Below are 10,571 nucleotides of genomic sequence, written 5' to 3' on the forward strand. Positions count from 1 at the left end.
AATGAGTCCCGGCGGTAGCATGGGGAGGTCTGCGTCTGGGCAGGAAATATAATAATAATAATTATATAGGGGGCACAGCGTACACACGGAGGGGGGGGGCACAGCGTACACAGGGAGGGGGTGGGGACAGCGTACACACTGAGAGGGGCCACAGCGGACGCACGGAGGGGGGCCACAGCGGACGCACGGAGGGGGGCCACAGCGGACGCACGGAGGGGGGCCACAGCGGACGCACGGAGGGGGGCCACAGCGGACGCACGGAGGGGGGCCACAGCGGACGCACGGAGGGGGGCCACAGCGGACGCACGGAGGGGGGCCACAGCGGACGCACGGAGGGGGGCCACAGCGGACGCACGGAGGGGGGCCACAGCGGACGCACGGAGGGGGGCCACAGCGGACGCAGGGAGGGGGGCCAAAGCGGACGCACGGAGGGGGGCCACAGCGGACGCACGGAGGGGGGCCACAGCGGACGCAGGGAGGGGGGCCACAGCGGACGCAGGGAGGGGGGCCACAGCGGACGCAGGGAGGGGGGCCACAGCGGACGCAGGGAGGGGGGCCACAGCGGACGCACGGAGGGGGGCCACAGCGGACGCACGGAGGGGGGCCACAGCGGACGCACGGAGGGGGGCCACAGCGGACGCACGGAGGGGGGCCACAGCGGACGCACGGAGGGGGGCCACAGCGGACGCACGGAGGGGGGCCACAGCGGACGCACGGAGGGGGGCCACAGCGGACGCACGGAGGGGGGCCACAGCGGACGCACGGAGGGGGGCACAGCGCACCCACGGAGGGGGGCACAGCGCACCCACGGAGGGGGACACAGCGCACACAAGGAGGGGGGCACAGCGCACACAGAGGGGGGCACAGCGCACACACAGAGGGGGGCACAGCGCACACACAGAGGGGGGCACAGCGCACACACAGAGGGGGGCACAGCGCACACACAGAGGGGGCACAGCGCACACACAGAGGGGGGCACAGCGCACACACAGAGGGGGGCACAGCATACACACCGGGGGGCACAGCATACACACCGGGGGGGGGCACAGCATACACACCGGGGGGGGCACAGCATACACACCGGGGGGGGGGGGGGCACAGCATACACACCGGGGGGGGGGGGGGGCACAGCATACACACCGGGGGGGCACAGCATACACACCGGGGGGGGGGCACAGCATACACACCGGGGGGGCACAGCATACACACCAGGGGGGCACAGCATACACACCGGGGGGGCACAGCATACACACCGGGGGGGCACAGCATACACACCGGGGGGGCACAGCATACACACCGGGGGGGGGCACAGCATACACACCGGGGGGGCACAGCATACACACCGGGGGGGCACAGCATACACACAGGGGGGCACAGCATACACACAGGGGCACTGGTGGGGCAGCATACACACGGGGGCACTGTACACACAGAAGCACTGGAGGGAGGCAGCGTACACACGGAGGCACTGGGGGAGCGGCGCACACACAGGGGCACTGGGGGGGGCGCATACACACGGAGGCACTGGGGGGGACAGCATACACACGGGGGCACTGTACACACGAAAGCACTTGGGGGAGGCAGTGTACACAAGGGGGAACTGGGGGGTGACAGCGCACACACTGGGGCACTGGGGGACACAGCGCACACACGGGGGCACTGGGGGACACAGCGCACACACGGGGGCACTGGGGGACACAGCGCACACACGGGGGCACTGGGGGACACAGCGCACACACGGGGGCACTGGGGGACACAGCGCACACACGGGGGCACTGGGGGACACAGCGCACACACGGGGGCACTGGGGGACACAGCGCACACACGGGGGCACTGGGGGACACAGCGCACACACGGGGGCATTGGGGGGGCAGCATACACATGGGGGCACTGGGGGGGTCATCGTACACACGGGGGCAGGGAACGGCGTACACACAGGGGCACTGGGGGGCATGGAACAGCGTACACACGGGGGCAGGGAACGGCATATACACGGGGGCACTGGGGGGTGAGGGAACAGCGTACACACGGGGTACTGGGGGGCAGCATACACACGGGGGCACTGGGGGGTACAGAGCACACACGAGGGCACTGGGGGGGACAAAGCACACATGAGGGCACTGGGGGGGGGGGGACAGAGCACACACGAGGGCACTGGGGGGGACAGAGCGCACACGAGGGCACTGGGGGGGGACAGAGCACACACGAGGGCACTGGGGGGGGACAGAGCACACACGAGGGCACTGGGGGGGGGCAGAGCACACACGGGGGCACCGGGGGGGTCGGCAGAGCACACACGGGGGCACCGGGGGGGTCGGCAGAGCACACACGGGGGCGGGGCACCGGGGGGGAGGACAGAGCACACACGAGGGCACTGGGGGGGGGGGGGGGCAGAGCAGACACAGGGGCACTGGGGGGGGGGGACAGAACACACACAGGGGCCCTGGGGGGGGGGACATAGCACACACGGGTGAACTGGGGGGGACAGAGCACACACAAGGGGCACTGGGGGGGAAGACAGCGTACACACGGGGGCACTAAGGGGTACAGCGTACACACGGGGGCACTGGGGGGTACAGCGTACACACGGGGGCACAGGGGCAGGGAACAGCGTACACACGGGGGCACTGGGGGCAGAGAACAGCATACACACGGGGGCACTGGGGGCAGGGAACAGCATACACACGGGGGCACTGTGGGGCAGGGAACAGCGTACACACGGGGGCACTGGGGGGGCAGGGAACAGCGGACACACGGGGGCACTGGTGGGGGCAGCGTACACACGGGGGCACTGGGGGGCAGGGAACAGCGTACACACGGGGCAGGGAACAGCATACACACGGGGGTACTGGGGGGCAGGGAACAGTGTACACACGGGGGCACTGGGGGGCAGGGAACAGCATACATAGGGGGGCAAGGAACAGCGTACACACGGAGGGGGGCACAGCATACACACTAAGGGGGCACAGCATACACACAAAGGGGGCACAGCATACACGAGGGGGGGGGCACAGCATACACACGGGGGGGGGCACAGCATACACACTGGGGGGGGCACAGCATACACACTGGGGGGGGCACAGCATACACACTGGGGGGGGGGCACAGCATACACACTGGGGGGGGCACAGCATACACACCGGGGGGGCACAGCATACACACGGGGAGGGGCACAGCATACACACGGGGTGAACTATACACACGGAAGCACTGGGGGGAGGCAGCATACACACGGGGGCACTTGGGGGGACAGCGCACACACGGGAGCACTGGGGGGGGACAGCGTACACACGGGAGCACTGGGGGGGCAGCGTACACACGGGGGCACTGGGGGGGGCAGCGTACACAAGGGGGCACTGGGGGGAGACAGCATACACACAGGGGCAGGGAAGAGCTTACACACGGGGGCACTGGGGGGCAGGGAACAGCATACACACGGGGGCACTGTGGGGCAGGGAACAGCGTACACACTGGGGCACTGGGGGCAGGGAACAGCGTACACACGGGGGCACTGGGGGGCAGGGAACAGCATACACAGGGGGGCACGGAACAGTGTACACACGGGGGCACTGGGGGGCCAGGGAACAGCATACACACGGAGGGGGGGCACAGCATACTCACGGAGGGGGCACAGCATACACAAGGGGGGGCACAGCATACACACGGGGGGTACAGCATACACAATGGGGGGGCACAGCATACACACTGGGGAGGCACAGCATACACACGGGGGGGGGCACAGCATACACACGGGGGGGCACAGCATACACACTGGGGGGTACAGCATACACACTGGGGGGGGGCACAGCATACACACTTGGGGGGGCACAGCATACACACTGGGGGGGCACAGCATACACACTGGGGGGGGCACAGCATACACACGGGGAGGGGCACAGCATACACACGGGGAGGGGCACAGCATACACACGGGGTGAACTATACACACGGAAGCACTGGGGGGAGGCAGCATACACACGGTGGCACTGGGGGGGACAGCGCACACACGGGGGGACAGCATACACACGGAGGCACTGGGGGGGACAGCATACACACGGGGGCACTGGGGGGGGGACGGCATACACACGGGGGCACTGGGAAGGGGACAGCGTACACACGGGGGCACTGGGAAGGGGACAGCGTACACATGGGGGCACTGGGAAGGGGACAGCGTACACATGGGGGCACTGGGAAGGGGACAGCGTACACATGGGGGCACTGGGAAGAGGACAGCGTACACATGGGGGCACTGGGTACACACGCGGACAGTGTGGTGGGGGCCGGGTGCACACAGGGACAGTGGGGGGACGGATTTACCTCTGATGGTCCGGGTGGCTTCTTTCTGCTTTCTCGTGGCTGAGGCAACTCAAGGAAGCGCCTGAATCTGGTCCGCAGGCTGTGGTAGCTCCTCAGTCCTGGCGGTGGCATGGGGAGGTCAGCGTCTGGGCAGGAAATATAATAAATAATAATATTAAAGGGCTCAGCGTACACACGGGGGGGGGGGCACAGTGTACACACGGGGGCACGGGGGCACTGGGGCAGGGAACAGCGTACACACGGGGGGGCAGGGAACAGCGTACACACGGGGGCACTGGGGGGCAGGGAACAGCGTACACACGGGGGCACTGGGGGGCAGGGAACAGCGTTCACACTGGGGTACTGGTGGGCAGGGAACAGCGTTCACACGGGGACACTGGGGGGCAGGGAACAGCGTACACACGGGGGCACATGGGGGCAGGGAACAGCGTACACACGGGGGCACTGGGGGCAGGGAATAGCGTACACACGGGGGCACTGGGGGGGCAGGGAACAGCATACACATGGGGGCACAGGGAACAGCGTACACACGGGGGCACAGGGGAGCAGGGAACAGCGTAAACACGGGGGCACTGGGGGGCAGGGAACAGCGTACACACAAGGGCAGGGAACAGCGTACACACGGGGGCACTGGGGGGCAGGGTACAGTGTACACACGGGGGCACTGGGAGGCAGGAAACAGCATACATAGGGGGGCACTGTGGGGCAGGGAACAGCGTACACACGGGGGCACGGAACAGCATACACACGGGGGCACTGGGGGCAGGGAACAGCGTACACATGGGGGCACTGGGGGGCAGGGAACAGCGTACACACGGGGGCACGGAACAGCATACACACGGGGGCACTGGGGGCAGCGAACAGCATACACATGGGGGCACTGGGGGGCAGGGAACTGCGTACACACGGGGGCACTGGGGGGGGCAGCGTACACACGGGGGCACTGGGGGCAGGGAACAGCATACACACGAGGGCACTGGGGGCAGGGAACAGCGTACACACGGGACACTGGGGGGCAGGGAACAGCGTACACACGGGGGCACTGGGGGGCAGCATACACATGGGGGCAGGGAACAGCGTACACACGGTAGCACTGTGGGGAGGGACAGAGCACACACGGGGGCACTGGGGGGGACAGAGCACACACTGGGGCACTGGGGGGGACAGCGTACACACACGGGGGCACTGGGAAGGGGACAGCGTACACACACGGGGGCACTGGGAAGGGGACAGCGTACACACGGGGGCACTGGGAAGGGGACAGCGTACACACGGGGGCACTGGGTAGGGGACAGCGTACACATGGGGGCACTGGGAAGGGGACAGCGTACACATGGGGGCACTGGGAAGGGGACAGCGTACACACACGGGGGCACTGGGAAGGGGACAGCGTACACACACGGGGGCACTGGGAAGGGGACAGCGTACACACGGGGGCACTGGGAAGGGGACAGCGTACACACAGGGGCACTGGGTAGGGGACAGCGTACACATGGGGGCACTGGGAAGGGGACAGCGTACACATGGGGGCACTGGGAAGGGGACAGCGTACACACACGGGGGCACTGGGAAGGGGACAGCGTACACACGGGGGCACTGGGAAGGGGACAGCGTACACACAGGGGCACTGGGTAGGGGACTGCGTACACATGGGGGCACTGGGAAGGGGACAGCGTACACATGGGGGCACTGGGAAGGGGACAGCGTACACATGGGGGCACTGGGAAGGGGACAGCGTACACATGGGGGCACTGGGAAGGGGACAGCGTACACATGGGGGCACTGGGAAGGGGACAGCGTACACACGGGGTCAGGGAACAGCGTAAACAAGGGGGCACTGGGATGGGGGCAGCATACACACGGGGGCACTGGGAAGGGGACAGCGTACACATGGGGGCACTGGGAAGGGGACAGCGTACACATGGGGGCACTGGGAAGGGGACAGCGTACACATGGGGGCACTGGGAAGGGGACAGCTTACACATGGGGGCACTGGGAAGGGGACAGCGTACACACGGGGGCACTGGGAAGGGGACAGCGTACACATGGGGGCACTGGGAAGGGGACAGCGTACACATGGGGGCACTGGGAAGGGGACAGCGTACACATGGGGTCACTGGGAAGAGGACAGCGTACACATTGGGGCACTGGGTACACACGCGGACAGTGTGGTGGGGGCCGGGTGCACACAGGGACAGTGGGGGGACGGATTTACCTCTGATGGTCCGGGTGGCTTCTTTCTGCTTTCTCGTGGCTGAGGCAACTCAAGGAAGCGCCTGAATCTGGTCCGCAGGCTGTGGTAGCTCCTCAGTCCTGGCGGTGGCATGGGGAGGTCAGCGTCTGGGCAGGAAATATAATAAATAATAATATTAAAGGGCTCAGCGTACACACGGGGGGGGGGCACAGTGTACACACGGGGGCACTGGGGCAGGGAACAGCGTACACACGGGGGGGCAGGGAACAGCGTACACACGGGGGCACTGTGGGGCAGGGAACAGCGTACACACGGGGGCACTGGGGGGCAGGGAACAGCGTTCACACTGGGGTACTGGGGGGCAGGGAACAGCGTTCACACGGGGACACTGGGGGGCAGGGAACAGCGTACACACGGGGGCACATGGGGGCAGGGAACAGCGTACACACGGGGGCACTGGGGGCAGGGAATAGCGTACACACGGGGGCACTGGGGGGGCAGGGAACAGCGTACACACAGGGGCACAGGGAACAGCGTACACACGGGGGCACAGGGGAGCAGGGAACAGCGTACACACGGGGGCACTGGGGGGCAGGGAACAGCGTACACACAAGGGCAGGGAACAGCATACACACTGGGGCACTGGGGGGCAGGGTACAGTGTACACACGGGGGCACTGGGAGGCAGGAAACAGCATACACAGGGGGGCACTGTGGGGCAGGGAACAGCGTACACACGGGGGCACGGAACAGCATACACACGGGGGCACTGGGGGCAGGGAACAGCGTACACATGGGGGCACTGGGGGGCAGGGAACAGCGTACACACGGGGGCACGGAACAGCATACACACGGGGGCACTGGGGGGCAGCGAACAGCATACACATGGGGGCACTGGGGGGCAGGGAACAGCGTACACACGGGGGCACTGGGGGGGCAGCGTACACACGGGGGCACTGGGGGCAGGGAACAGCATACACACGGGGGCACTGGGGGCAGGGAACAGCGTACACACGGGACACTGGGGGGCAGGGAACAGCGTACACACGGGGGCACTGGGGGGGCAGCATACACATGGGGGCAGGGAACAGCGTACACACGGTAGCACTGTGGGGAGGGACAGAGCACACACGGGGGCACTGGGGGGGACAGAGCACACACTGGGGCACTGAGGGGGACAGCGTACACACACGGGGGCACTGGGAAGGGGACAGCGTACACACACGGGGGCACTGGGAAGGGGACAGCGTACACACGGGGGCACTGGGAAGGGGACAGCGTACACACGGGGGCACTGGGTAGGGGACAGCGTACACATGGGGGCACTGGGAAGGGGACAGCGTACACATGGGGGCACTGGGAAGGGGACAGCGTACACATGGGGGCACTGGGAAGGGGACAGCGTACACATGGGGGCACTGGGAAGGGGACAGCGTACACACGGGGTCAGGGAACAGCGTAAACAAGGGGGCACTGGGATGGGGACAGCATACACACGGGGGCACTGGGAAGGGGACAGCGTACACATGGGGGCACTGGGAAGGGGACAGCGTACACATGGGGGCACTGGGAAGGGGACAGCGTACACATGGGGGCACTGGGAAGGGGACAGCTTACACATGGGGGCACTGGGAAGGGGACAGCGTACACACGGGGGCACTGGGAAGGGGACAGCATACACATGAGGGCACTGGGAAAGGGACAGCGTACACATGGGGGCACTGGGAAGAGGACAGCGTACACATGGGGGCACTGGGTACACACGCGGACAGTGTGGTGGGGGCCGGGTGCACACAGGGACAGTGGGGGGACGGATTTACCTGGATGCAGCTGCTCCTCTGATGGTCCGGGTGGCTTTTTTCTGCCTTCTCGTGGCTGAGGCAACTCAAGGAAGCGCCTGAATCTGGTCCGCAGGCTGTGGTAGCTCCTCAGTCCTGGCGGTGGCATGGGGAGGTCAGCGTCTGGGCAGGAAATATAATAAATAATAATATTAAAGGGCTCAGCGTACACACGGGGGGGGGGGGGGGCACAGTGTACAAACGGGGGCACTGGGGCAGGGAACAGCGTACACACGGGGGGGCAGGGAACAGCGTACACACGGGGGCACTGGGGGGCAGGGAACAGCGTACACACGGGGGCACTGGGGGGCAGGGAACAGCGTTCACACGGGGGTACTGGGGGGCAGGGAACAGCGTTCACACGGGGACACTGGGGGGCAGGGAACAGCGTTCACACGGGGACACTGGGGGGCAGGGAACAGCGTACACACGGGGGCAGGGAACAGCGTACACACGGGGGCACAGGGGGCAGGGAATAGCGTACACACGGGGGCACTGGGGGGGCAGGGAACAGCGTACACACGGGGGCACAGGGAACAGCGTACACACGGGTGCACTGGGGAGCAGGGAACAGCGTACACACAGGGGCACTGGGGGGGCAGGGAACAGCGTACACACGGGGGCAGGGAACAGCGTACACACGGGGGCACTGGGGGGCAGGGTACAGTGTACACATGGGGGCACTGGGAGGCAGGAAACAGCATACACAGGGGGGCACTGTGGGGCAGGGAACAGCGTACACACGGGGGCACGGAACAGCATACACACGGGGGCACTGGGGGCAGGGAACAGCGTACACATGGGGGCACTGGGGGGCAGGGAACAGCGTACACACGGGGGCACTGGGGGGGGGGGCAGCGTACACACGGGGGCAGGGAACAGCGTACACACGGGGGCACTGGGGGCAGGGAACAGCGTACACACGGGACACTGGGGGGCAGGGAACAGCGTACACACGGGACACTGGGGGGCAGGGAACAGCGTACACACGGGGGCACTGGGGGGGCAGCATACACATGGGGGCAGGGAACAGCATAAACACGGGGGCACTGAGGGGCAGGGTACAGTGTACACACTGGGGCACTGGGAGGCAGGAAACAGCATACACAGGGGGGCACTGGGGGCAGGGAACAGCGTACACACGGGGGCAGCGAACAGCATACACATGGGGGCACTGGGGGGCAGGGAACAGCGTACACACGGGGGCACTGGGGGGGGGGCAGCGTACACACGGGGGCACTGGGGGCAGGGAACAGCGTACACACGGGACACTGGGGGGCAGGGAACAGCGTACACACGGGGGCACTGGGGGGGCAGCATACACATGGGGGTAGGGAACAGCGTACACACAGGGGCACTTGGGGGCAGGGAACAGCGTACACACGGTAGCACTGTGGGGGGGGGGACAGAGCACACACGGGGGCACTGGGGGGGACAGAGCACACACTGGGGCACTGGGGGGGACAGCGTACACACACGGGGGCACTGGGAAGGGGACAGCGTACACACACGGGGGCACTGGGAAGGGGACAGCGTACACACACGGGGACTGGTGGAAGGGGACAGCGTACACACACGGGGGCACTGGGAAGGGGACAGCGTACACACGGGGGCACTGGGAAGGGGACAGCGTACACACGGGGGCACTGGGTAGGGGACAGCGTACACATGGGGGCACTGGGAAGGGGACAGAGTACACATGGGGGCACTGGGAAGGGGACAGCGTACACATGGGCACTGGGAGGGGCACTGTGAAGGGAACAGCGTACACACGGGGGCAGGGAACAGCGTACACACGGGGGCACTGGGGGGCAGGGTACAGTGTACACACGGGGGAAGGGAACAGCGTGCACACGGGGGCACAGGGGCAGGGAACAGCGTACACACGGGGGCACTGGGGGGCAGGGAACAGCGTACACACGGGGGCACTGGGGGGGGCAGCATACACATGGGGGCAGGGAACAGCATTCACACGGGGGCACTGGGGGGCAGGGTACAGTGTACACACGGGGGCACTGGGAGGCAGGAAACAGCATACACAGGGGGGCACTGTGGGGCAGGGAACAGCGTACACACGGGGGCACGGAACAGCATACACACGGGGGCACTGGGGGGCAGCGAACAGCATACACATGGGGGCACTGGGGGGCAGGGAACAGCGTACACACGGGGGAACTGGGGGGGGCAGCGTACACACAGGGGCACTGGGGGCAGGGAACAGCA

At 66.8% G+C, this 10,571-nt stretch overlaps 1 long non-coding RNA gene across 1 annotated transcript in view; it reads right to left on the minus strand.

Annotated features, from left to right (window-relative positions):
• Positions 1–4,203: 4,203 nt before the first annotated feature.
• The window catches only part of LOC146079556 (uncharacterized), a 7,145-nt gene continuing 777 nt past the window's right edge, over positions 4,204–10,571 (minus strand). Inside the window, exons 2-4 of the long non-coding RNA XR_014474606.1 lie at positions 8,331–8,471; positions 6,533–6,657; positions 4,204–4,442 (exon numbers count right to left, since the gene is read on the minus strand). This is a non-coding gene — a long non-coding RNA (uncharacterized LOC146079556). The remainder of the gene's footprint in view (positions 4,443–6,532; positions 6,658–8,330; positions 8,472–10,571) is intronic.

Source organism: Crinia signifera, chromosome 5 (genome assembly GCF_055691185.1).
Source record: "Crinia signifera chromosome 5, ASM5569118v1, whole genome shotgun sequence".
NCBI lineage: Eukaryota > Metazoa > Chordata > Amphibia > Anura > Myobatrachidae > Crinia > Crinia signifera.